This window comes from Atta colombica, unplaced genomic scaffold (genome assembly GCF_001594045.1).
Source record: "Atta colombica isolate Treedump-2 unplaced genomic scaffold, Acol1.0 scaffold18, whole genome shotgun sequence".
Lineage (NCBI taxonomy): Eukaryota > Metazoa > Arthropoda > Insecta > Hymenoptera > Formicidae > Atta > Atta colombica.
The window spans coordinates 368,523-380,760 of NW_017259271.1; positions in this window are offsets into that span (position 1 = coordinate 368,523).

Consider the following 12,238-nt stretch of genomic DNA (forward strand, 5'->3'; position numbering starts at 1 on the left):
TGATCGGAATTAGTGAAAAGGAGTACGTACATCGTCTGTTATAAGGTTCACAAATAAATGAACTCAATAAATGAACATTTTGTCGGGGATACCACGCCATAAACTATAGGGTTCGCTACTCCAATAACCGTCTGCATATCATTTTCCAGTCTCCTTATTAAATCCGTAAGTAAAAAAAATTTTGTCTTCTATTTAATATTGGAATTAGCTTTACGTATCGCTTAGAATAAAATGGATGACTATTTGTGGAAATTGCTGATGCGAAATCTAGCAGTCGTAGAAAATTATCAGAAAAGTTTATATGATGTAGCATTTTGCAATTCTCACAATTAATACTTATTAAGACTTTGTCACCAGATGCTTTTTGCTGTTCGAAATAAAAATGCGATTTGGCAACTTTACACGCAGCATTAATCATCAATAAGCTTGTATTAAGCTGGATATCATTGTAAATTCTATTTGGAAATGTAACTTCTTTTGCCGTAAACGCATCGTTCGTCCTCATTGGATTCAACATCGAGGAATTTGATCACATTTTTGTTATGATGTACGTGTAAAAAGATACAGGAAAATTTAATCTCGCTTATCGCAACCTTCTATTGTCCATGTAACACTATAGAGTGAGATAATTCCGTGATAACGAATGATGTTGTATTATCCGAAAAATGATGCATACTGTTACTCGAAGTACCAAAAGAAATTGTTCCTCCTCCATCGCGAAGAGAAATTAAACTCGAAGTCGGAATCTAAGTATCAAGCTTACTGAGATAATCGCGCCAACGAACAAGCACTTGCTTATTAGCTCTTCGTCCCCTACTCTTTATCACGTGATCGACGATAAACTGTTTTTCCTCTAAGTTTTTCTCAACTCGAGTTAATTCTTGCTTAAAAAATACCGTCTATGACTTCTGCTAAATCTCGCAGTCCGTACATGAGGTTTTCATCAATCGAGAACACGGTAAATTTGAAATATATCTCTTCGCTTCACTTAGCCCCTATTCTTTCTCGAAGGCGCTTTTGCTCAATTGATACGAACGAGATCTCCGATGCGACATTTAACCTTTCGCGCAACCTTTTTCTTTAATGTTTCGTTTTTCCAACGACTATATTTTTCACGAGCGATACGTTTTCTCTCGTTACTACCGCAGGTTGCATTCTCGTGGACGAGTGAAGCGTGTGTAAGCGCGTACAATATCCTGAAAAACATCGATGTAGCGTCGCGCGATGTATTTTTATGCCTAAAGTAACGCCACATTTGCTCCTTCTGTTGAAACGACGATAGCGGCATCTAGATTGCACATTACCCGAAAAAGAATGTCGTCTTCTTTAAGAAATTTCTGCATTGATTGCGCGACAAGTTCTTTGCTCTTGTCCGTAAGTATACGGGAATTTGTCCCTCGCTTTTTGCTAGTACGCGTTGGAAAGCTTTTATCATGCCATTTTGTTATCCATTTTGTCGCGTAATTCTATCCAGACGTATTTACTTAGTATCAATAATTACCAACAGAATGATAGGAATAACCGTCATTGTAACTTTTTAGCTTTCGAAGTTCGATCAAATCTGTCTCGACACATTGTCAATGTTTGTTACGTTTTAATGCAATCACAGAAATTTTCTACACCATGGTCGGTGTAACGTGTACGCGTCTTGCGATTAGATCCGCGTATGACTTCTCCCCGTGAGAAATTCGGTTTAACAGCATGGGTTAGATTATCCACCGCCGAATAGCTCGCATAATGTGATGGATCGTAGTATAATTTTTCAAACATTATAATTAACCTAGTTTTTTCCAATCGAGTAACCGATTTTTTGTCATTTGTAAAGATGCAGGGAGTGCATCAGTTTTTTGTGTACGAGGAAGAATCTGCGAGCTTTCCTCGTTTATTCCTTGTTCGTAATTTTTACTCTTTTCTCATGCTCTCGATACAAAATGACGTGGAACACGTGCTTTCGTTATAAAAGGCGTGAAATTCGCCCGTGATCGAAGTTTTACGTTGTTTACACTAACACTGTGCGTGGACAATAATTTGTCCTTTTATTTCTCATCAGCGCAGAAGGTATGTTCAACGCGCGGAGTAATAGCGCAAACTGATTTCTACCTCTACTTTCACAGTTTTTCCCTCGCGCATCGCGACGTTTATCAAGTCACTGATTCGAATCTTTCACGATGTTACCATTTATAATCACGATTCCATGCTCGTCCCAACTAATTCTATTAGGCACAGCTTTTCGAAATAAAAGTTTCATCAGTAAGTGCACGTGCTTACGATAAGATTTTGCTTTCCACTATTTCTTCAATGTTTTTCATCATGTGATTATTCCTCGCATGATTATGCTTGCTCGAAATTTCGAAATTTTTTGTAATAATATCGGTGTTATCGATAAATGTATGCCGGTGGCATCAGATGTTTGCGTGAGATCGTGAAAAACGTTATCATTCTTCACCTTGTTATCAACGGATATCAGCATCTCGTGTAGTGTTATCTTCTGCATTTTCGTCTTTGTTGCATGCTTCTTTCTGCCTTCGGGTTTCTTGGATAAATCGCAGATATCGCCATAATGCCTCTCTGTACATTTTCCATCTCTCACTTTCGTCGCACGCCAGTCAGAATTAAGAATACGACTCGCATCATCCGCATCGAGTTGTGTTAGTGAGTTCCGGGGGTTTGCATTGTATTATTAGTACTCGTACTGTGTCATCCGAATTTTACGCTGCGATTTCTTTTGGTTCTTCGCCAGCGAATGATGTCGAATTTTGACGTAGCTGATTGTATTCTCTCGAGATTTTCCAAAAATTAAAACTATTTTTTTGATATTCTCCATAACGTTTTATCCCCGCTATTTCGTTCCTTCGATAATTAGTTGTAATAAGGTTGATAATATAGGTCTGATAACATAAGATAAAAATCCGCCTCGCTGCAATAGCTTTCTTTTATCCTTCCAATTATTACGTTTTGTAACGTCGCAGAGCCATTTTGTATTTGGTTAATTAATTTTTTTCACAACGTTCGAGCGAGACGTTACCTTTGAGTGTATTAAAAACACATTCGCAGATATAACGAATTAGTTTTTTGTCGCCATGTAAGAAAGTTAATTTTCGTTCAAATAATAGAGGCCGCGAGGAAGCAGGCGTTTCTCTTATCGATCGAATATGAGGCGATTTTCATCACACTGTGCGATTTCTTGTCGCCCACCTTCTTCGCGAGAAAAATCTATGACTGACATATATGATTACCTCGCCTTTTATACGAATCCGCTGGAAAATGATTCTGTTGCATCTTTTTCACGAGCGTTGTAATTGATGATAGGCTTCTTGCCATTCCGCATAATAGAAAACTCTCTCGAAACGTACGTTTCATGAAAGATAAATAGGGAAAATAAAAATCATTTTCTCGCATATGATCGATGTCCATGGATGTTTCCAGTAGCTCCGACACAAGGCAAAAGCAACTTTCCTTTTGCCCTATACGGAAGTATGGGTACCAGGTGAAATAGATTACGCGATGAAAATATCCGTACAAGACACCGTACAAGACTCTCGATAAAGTCAAAATTAATATTTGGCGCTTTTCCGTTAATTCGCTACACTGCTCGCCGATATAAAAATCTGTCATAATTACCGTAAGGGAGAACATCTGTTTTCAACATATACGGATACAGAGAGCATACATCTACATAGCATATTTTCTCTGTACCCGTAATTTCGTATCGAAGACGTAATGAGTCGCATCCTCGGGAAAAATACACGTTCGAAATCGATATTCGTCCGAGGTTGATTGTTTCAGATTGAGCAGCAAATAACTGCGAGGCCTCGACGTAGCGTCGTAGTATGCTTCTTCTAGGAATTTCGGAATGAACTTGTCGGAATAAACTTGACGCGCTAAATGATGAATAAGTGCGATCACGTGGATTTTTGAAAATGATGTAATTCGCGTTGAGCGATATATCGCGTTGATCACGCCCCTGATGGAAAAGATTCTGCGAGATAAGAATAACACTGAGATTTTTGTGATGAAAAGCCTTTGATGAAAAGATCCACGTGTCGCACGACGACGATTTTCTCACAAGATCGTTGATTACCACTAATTTCGGAGAAAGCGGATCATTCGAGTAATCTTCCGGACGGGGTAAATCTTCGCGAAATTATATTCTTCTTCGTCACTTTAGTATTGCTGCATCCCCAAACTCTGTTCTTCGAGCTCTTTTTCACGAGCGTTGTAATTGATGATAGGCTTCTTGCCATTCCGCATAATAGAACAAAACTCTCTCGAAACATACGTCGAACATAAATACGGAAAGATAAATACCGGAGAAAATTCTTTATAAGAATCGTTTTCCCGCATACGATAGATGTCCATGGATGTTCCAGTAGCTCCGACACAAGGCAAAAGCAACTTTCCTTTTGCCCTATACGGGAGTATGGGTACCAGGTGAAATAGATTACGCGATGGAAATATTTCACCGTACAAGACTCTCGATAAAGTCAAAATTAATATTTGGTGCTTTTCCGTTAATTCGCTACACTCCTCGCCAATATAAAAATCTATCATAATTATCGTAAGGGAGAACATCTGTTTTCAACATATACGAATACAGAGAGCATACATCTACATAGCATATTTTCTCTGTACCCGTAATTTCGTATCGGGTAGTGATGTTTCTTGTGCGACCAACGAAAATGAGAACGCATTGCGTAAATCGAGAGGATCTGATTTTATTAACGCATAATCTTGAGAAAATCACTTTCGTGATTTTCACGCATTTCCCGGTCGAAGTCGCACTCCCATTTTTTTATAACGTGATAGTCCCGTTTTCGAAGATATTATGTCAATGCAAGAGTTCGCTGTAATGCGCGTCAATTGTATCATTACGATCTGCGAACGAAAGCGTTCTGTCGCGATTCATCTGATAGTACGTCGAACAATCATACCAAAAACACCCATGAAACTGAAACACGTAACGTTACATTCCGTTTGCCGACTCCGACTCGTAGTATCTGTCAACGCGCCTGCCGTCAATTTTGTATTCGTCCTCGTCTCGCGTTGATTATACGATGACTGAGTTCGCGCTCCTTCTATACTAATCACTAAGCTTTTCGCGAATATCTGTCCGCATTTCTGTATCCGTCCGAAGGAATGATTCCTATTTCTTCCTCGCGTAAAAAGTTTTTACGAAATACTGTCATGTACGAGGAAGCGATAGTTGTGCATTCCTCGAACGGACATACATTACCGCGTTTTAGAAAGATCTTTCCAAATGCCATGTACGAGCGTAGGAGAATATCTATATCGTTACAACAATATTTAATAATTTCAAGTTGAAAATTAAAAATAAACTTTGACCGTATCATTTTCTCGTGCCATTTCGTAAACCGTTCACGTTCTTCGGACTTCATTTGATCGGGAGAATAATATCGCACATCAAGTATCGGACCGATGTATGTTTGATTCGCCTTTACAAATGAATGGAAAGCCTTTATCCACAATGTACCTTTTAATCCGAAAGATTTGGACAAATCAGATAAACGCAAATATCGGCAAATAATTTATTTATAAATATATTTAATGTTCCCGACCCGTCATCACGATAATTTTCGTCCCGTTTAAAATTATCCGCGGTTCTTCCATAATTTCCGAGTTTTCGACTAAATATTTCAAAATGAATTACGCGTCGAACGCTTTCACATTATGTGCTATACATATGATCTTTTTGAAACATTTTGTTGTTCGCGTTACGAGAGAACCACATTTCGAAATATAAACTTGTGCACTCCGCACGATCGTACCGATATATCCTCTATTCCCGCACAAATTTGTTGTCGACGCAAAGAATTTGTACGTTTTCATTTCCTTCACACATCTCGTCCTGTTGCGTTTAGAATACGAATGCGACGCGATTTCTTTTGTATTTATAATTTGCTCTACTTTCGGACTCATTCTCGTCCCTGCGTACAGTTTCTTCCTGTACCGACGTACCTTCTCCCAGATTCTTGGTAATGACTTTACATCGAAGAAGGCGCATAAAGCAAAAATGATTCGAAAGCCGCTGCCATCGGCAAGTTTTACAATACGCTGTTTCGCATTACGTGCCTCGATTTTAACTTTACGAATCGCCCGCAATTGTTATAAATTTTTGCCGATTCGCAAACGCTTGCAGGAGATTGCTCGTCGTAGGATTTTTCTGCACAATAATTCGAAACATGAAGTACAATAAAACGTACGATTACACGTGTCGCATTTAATTAGACTTGCGGTGGATTCGCACGATGGAGTGGCGTAACAGCTTGGACATTTTTTCGTGCAGCGGTGACTATATCTTAACGATAACCCATGTTACACGCGAAGCAATATCCTCAGCGAGAGGAGCGGATTTTATATTTAATATCGGCTTATAATGACGCCTACGTTTGTAATACATCATATTTAATCTAATAAAGAGCTCATGCCCTTTAGAGAGGTAAGGTGCTAGAGAGGTAAATAATGCGCAAACGTCAAATAGCGGATTCTCGCCGCGTTCGAAAATGCTGAAGTTGTACACCGTTATAGCAATATTTTCGCGACATACCATTGAAAACGCTCGATTTCGCGAATTTTCCCTTGAATTGTGACGCCAACGTCCCTCGTTAGTTCTCTCACTAATTCGGATTGTAACAAGGAACTCTGTCGTCTTATACAATTCTATTGTTCATGGAGTTCACCTGTATGTAGATTTCCACGTTCGCAATGCACCCGCAAGGGAAATCCCTGCAAGGGAATGTGGAAAACATAAATTATCCGAATTATTTAATTGCAAAATCGAGCGTATGCTATGTTTTAAACGATTTGATTTGCGGCCACGACCCGTAGGTGTCACGATGTTGAAAACACGTACATTGAAATTTTTCGCAATATCGATTCGGCTGGCACTTTGAGCTACCGAACTTACCCTTCCATATATTCTCGGAAGTTAAGTCGCGTACCGGACGAAGTGATAGTCCCAGACCATGCACTAGATTCACCGATTCGAACGATATTCCTATGTAATAGGTCGGTTCGCACGAACGTATCGCATGCGCGTAGATTTCGCGGAACGCGTTTTCTAACCAGCGAATTCGCATCTTCGATCGTATTGGCCACGAAATTTGCCTCTCTTCCGAAAATGATGGAATTTTTGAAATTTCGCGAGTTTTCCGCCCATAACTAAGAAATTAAATTCTTACCAACCTCATGTCGATGATGCTGATGTTGATGATGATGATAATGATGATGATGATGATGATGATGATGATGATGATGATGATGACGATACTCGTTGTCAACAGGATTCTTCTCTCTTTCATTTATTAAATCGGCATCATCTCCGTCGGCGCCGCAACCGATTTATACCGAAAAATTAAGCAAATCTTATACATTGATATCAATAAAATTTATGCTAAAATGTCATCAGATTGTGACAATTTCAAACCACGAAAATATTTATAGTTACAATATTAATATCATATATATTAATATCATATATAATCGTATATAAGTAAATATCACGCGTAAATCTTTTACATTCGAAGTAGTGTCTACGTTTAGCATACTAAGGTAACTCATCTTTAGTTGCTTTGTTCACTCGCGTAAAAATCTCCGGAAAATCGATTGATTTGTATCATTCAAGCGGCGTATATGAAAAATCTAATAAAAAATTCGTACATGAGAATACATTACGAGAAAAATATATAATAAGTTTAGTGAAATATTATTACCTTCAATCATGAGCATATCTAGCGCCCTCCTCATCCTCTTCCTTTCTTTTTTCCTCTCGTTCATTCACGTCTTCTTCCCCCTCCAAAGCTTCTTGTGTCTCTTCCATCTCTGTGATATTGACAAATTCCATCACTGAAATTTCGCCGCTGTTATCCACTTCTCCCTCCTATCTCTTCCTCTTTTCTCTCCTTTATAACTTTCTCCTCCTGCTCCTCCTTCTATTTTTCTTTATTTTCTCTAAAAAGTAACATTTCGTTATCTTTTGCTATAAACTTACTGTGGATTTTCGTTAACTTTTTAAAACTTACATCGTGCTGGAATAACACAATATACGCATACGGGCAGAATCCTGCGATTCATCATCTAAAACATAATTATATTTTTACGTTAGTATTATTATTCTTATTTATTATTTGATTATTATTCTATCCTTACAAGAATTAGTCTTTTATAGGGAGAAATATTTAAAAAATCCAACTTATTAGATGATAATACAACCACAGATGTTGCGCTCATTACGGTAATCTTGTTCAGCCTCGATTTGTGTCTTCCTGGAAAATTAAATATTTTTGGTAGACTATCTAATTCAATTTGCAATTTAATTTCTAATTAATTTCTATTATTTTTCAACTTACGTGCTGGTACTTCATTAATCGTTTGTTCAACTGAACGTCATCGTCTCAAACTAAGTCGGCCTAATGTGGTGTCCTCCACAATGAGGAATCGCCCGGTCTACAATACAATTCGAAATTATGAAACAAATGTTGGAATTTAATGAAGCAAACTTTTAATAAAATTTTCTTTGATTTATTTCAAAAAATATATTGTTATTTATATCCAGCGTAATGCTTGAAATCAGCTATGTAACCAGCATCGTCTTATTCATGATTAGAGCACTCATTACTTCTAAATAATGCGAGATTATTTACATCAATCTTGCATCGCTGCCGCAATGCCCCAGCTCGTGCATAATGCACAACAATGTATTGGAGCATTAACCCGCGAAACATCCAAAGACTGAATAATTCTCTTCGTCATTTTCTGACAACTTTGTCAGATAATCAACTAACTTCTAATTCAAGTTGCAGGCGACAATAAAGAATTTTGCAAGCGATTTTTTGCAAAGTGTCATTTTTATTATTCACGAAACTATTGATTTTATAATTTCACAATGAAAATCATCTCTTGATAGAGAATATCAACATAGAACTAATCGTTAACTCACTCAATAGGTGCTATTTATACCAGTGATATTCACGAAAATTCCTAAAGAAGGATGAATCAATAAAAATTTCTAGTCACGCTATGAGCAAGTAGATTTTGACAATTTTTCCAATTGGTTTCCTTCGTTTTACACGAAGAGATTTTATACGAAAAATTTTCAGAGTGGAAGATAATAAAAGCTCTTTGATTATGAACAACATTCTAACAAATCTTGATAACATAAAATTAACTCCCTTCCTCGTATATGGTATGAGCATCACTCCTATCGCTTATCTTAGGAAATCACTTTCCTCTCACTTTCGTTATTATTTCGGAAAAGTTTTTATCGCATGCTTTTTTTGTATTATGATATTCTTTTTGTCAGAGTAACTCAAATTTAACCTTTCCCGTATTTTGTCGTTTTTTAGAAAAATTCTCACATACTATTAATCTACAATAAGCAAAAATAAACTTTTTCAATGAAGAAAAAATGGAATTTCATTCTTATATCTTGCAGCGCTTGATTTTTGTTAAATTTCTTTTGGCGTAAGAAAGAAAAATCGTGGATTCACTGAACATAATTTTCTTCATTTAAATTTTTTTCTTGATTCTCGTTATGTAACTTAATTTTTTAGACTTAATTTTTTATGTTATAAAAAGTTTATGACAGTTGACAAATAATTTTCATCAGGGTCTCTTTCGTTAGAAAAAAATTTTTTAAACATTAAGATTTCTGTTCTGCTCAATTTAACTTTCATGCGTATTCTTAGTTCCAGTCGTGCTAATAAGAAATTTATAAAATTTATAAAAAATAAATTCGACGTTAGAATATTTCTTTTACTTTGGCGAATTATTTTCAAATATAATAGTACTTTATAGTCAAATAATCTTGATGATTTATTCGATTTTACGAATTCGAGCACATTTGTGACATGAATTTCTGTTATCCATTATCAAAAGAATTCTTTCTGAAAAAGTAACTACATCACATAACAACATAGCAAGATTCTTCTAAAAAAATAACAATTTAAATAAATATTCTGCACGCGCAGATTTTCATTAGTTTTCAAAAAGCATATATAAAACACTTCATATAGTGTTATGATACTTTAGTCGCGTCTACTTTAATCATTGTTCGAAGAATCTACTTCGAGATCAGTCCTTCTAGTTTTTCTTTATTTGTGTGAGAAGCATTCATACAAAGTTTTGAAGCAACATGGCTGAAAGACAAGAAATTGAAAATTGATTTTGAGCCTAGTAATCCTCGCCTGATAATCAATATATTACCGAACGAAATGAGCAACAATATTTGCTGCTTTCTACGACGTACCCATGCAACTCCTCTCACGAAGAAATTGAATGTGGGATTATAATCCACGAACCTTCTAATCTATCGTTAAATTGACTAGCAATTACGCAAAAGGAATCAGCTTCGATTCGAACGCGTGGAAACAATTTCAAGAGAATATGAGACTCATGAGGACATATCTAAACGGAAATAGCAAAATCAAAGTAAATCCTATCTCATTCGCAAACAGCTTTACCTCCAACTGTGGTGCGAAAGCTATACTGGAGACGCATAAGGAAGATGAAAATTTTTCAAAGGAGATTCCGCATCATCCTCAAGTACAACCAATACAACTGCCGATGAAGAAAAGAAAATCTTACTTCGTCGCAATTGTAATGCAGCAATCTACATTTCAAGGAATGGAGAAAGAAATCAAATGTGTCGATGCGCATGTAAAGTAACTGTCTATTATCAATGATGTTATCGAATGCGTAATTTTGAACCATTGTTGGCGTGTGCGATGGTGCGTGGAGGAAAATCAACTTGTCGTGAAGGAAAATCAGCTTGTCATGTCTTTTCCGATAATGCGGCCTTTTTTCACGCAGAGCACGGTGCAATTTGATTAGTTGTTGATGATAGTAGTGAGCATTAACAGTTTCACCAGATTTTAACAGCTCGTAGTAGATGACACTTGATCCCACCAAACGCACAGCATCATCTTCCGTCCGAAGCGATTTGGTCTTGAGGAAGATGTTGATGATTGGGCGGAATCAACCCAAGATTTCTTGCGTTTAGGATTCTGAAAATAGATCCACTTTTCATCGCCTGTCAATCCGATGCAGGAACGACTTTCTTTTTTGTCTGTAAGCAGAATTTGGCATGTGTTTTGGCGTCGCTCCATCTGCCTATCGTTCAGTTCATACGGCACCCATTTTCTGATCTTTTGAACCTTCTCCATGTAGCCGCATGGAAATGGCTGCTTGAGAAACACCCAATTGCTCGGCAAACATTTTTTGCGATTGGGTATCATCCAAAAGAGCCTGCAATTGACAGTTCTCAACCTTCCTGGGCCGATTTTCACGCTTCTTGTCACTCAGGTCAAAATTGTCGTCATTGAACTGATCGCGAAACTAATCTCTGCACGTTATTTCCGATAAAGTTTCCACAAGCATTCGATGCGATTCGGCAGCCGATTTCTTCAAATTGAAACAGAAAAGCAAAGCTTTCCGCATAAGCTTTTTTTTAAGCAAAAAACTAGATATAATTACGAAAGAAAAAATGTATGTTGTTGTATGAAATTGCTGATGATGTGCACTGGTTAATGTTGACAGATGTCAAACACATAAAAAAAAGTGTGTTGTGTGCCCAGGGTAGCTTTGTACGCTCACTAATGCCACCTATGAGCAAACAGCGGATTTAAGCTTCTATACCTGGTATATATATATATATATATATATATATATATATTCTTAGAGCCTTTTTTACCAGGCTCGCTATTATGAATACCGCCACGATTCCTGCGCTTACTGAGCGAAATGTTACGAAGCTCTACCAAGCTCGTCGCGCTGCGCTTTCTGCCTTGTAACTCACAATTACAGACTTTTCGTCCAGTAGATTTACCATTGAAATACTTGAAATAAAATCAAAAATATTTCAAGCATCTTTAAAAAAGTCCCATAGAACAGTTCTCCGAATGATATCTTGAAGACATCCTTATGATATAGACATTCTTTGAGACTGTTGTATGGGATAATTTCTTAAAATAATAATAAACTTTATACAAATTTTTATACAAATTTATACAAAATTATAATAGACTTTTATACGGATGACGTTTATAGTATAAAGTACAACAACTCATTAAAATAAGAAAATGAAATGCAGTTAAGAATGTAATGAGAGGCGCAGAAATAAAATAGATTTTTACATATGGATAACAAGTAGAAAATTGTGAAGATAAAAAATTGAAAATGAACAAGATCTCCAGCAGCAACATACTGCCCATCTTTTTTATAT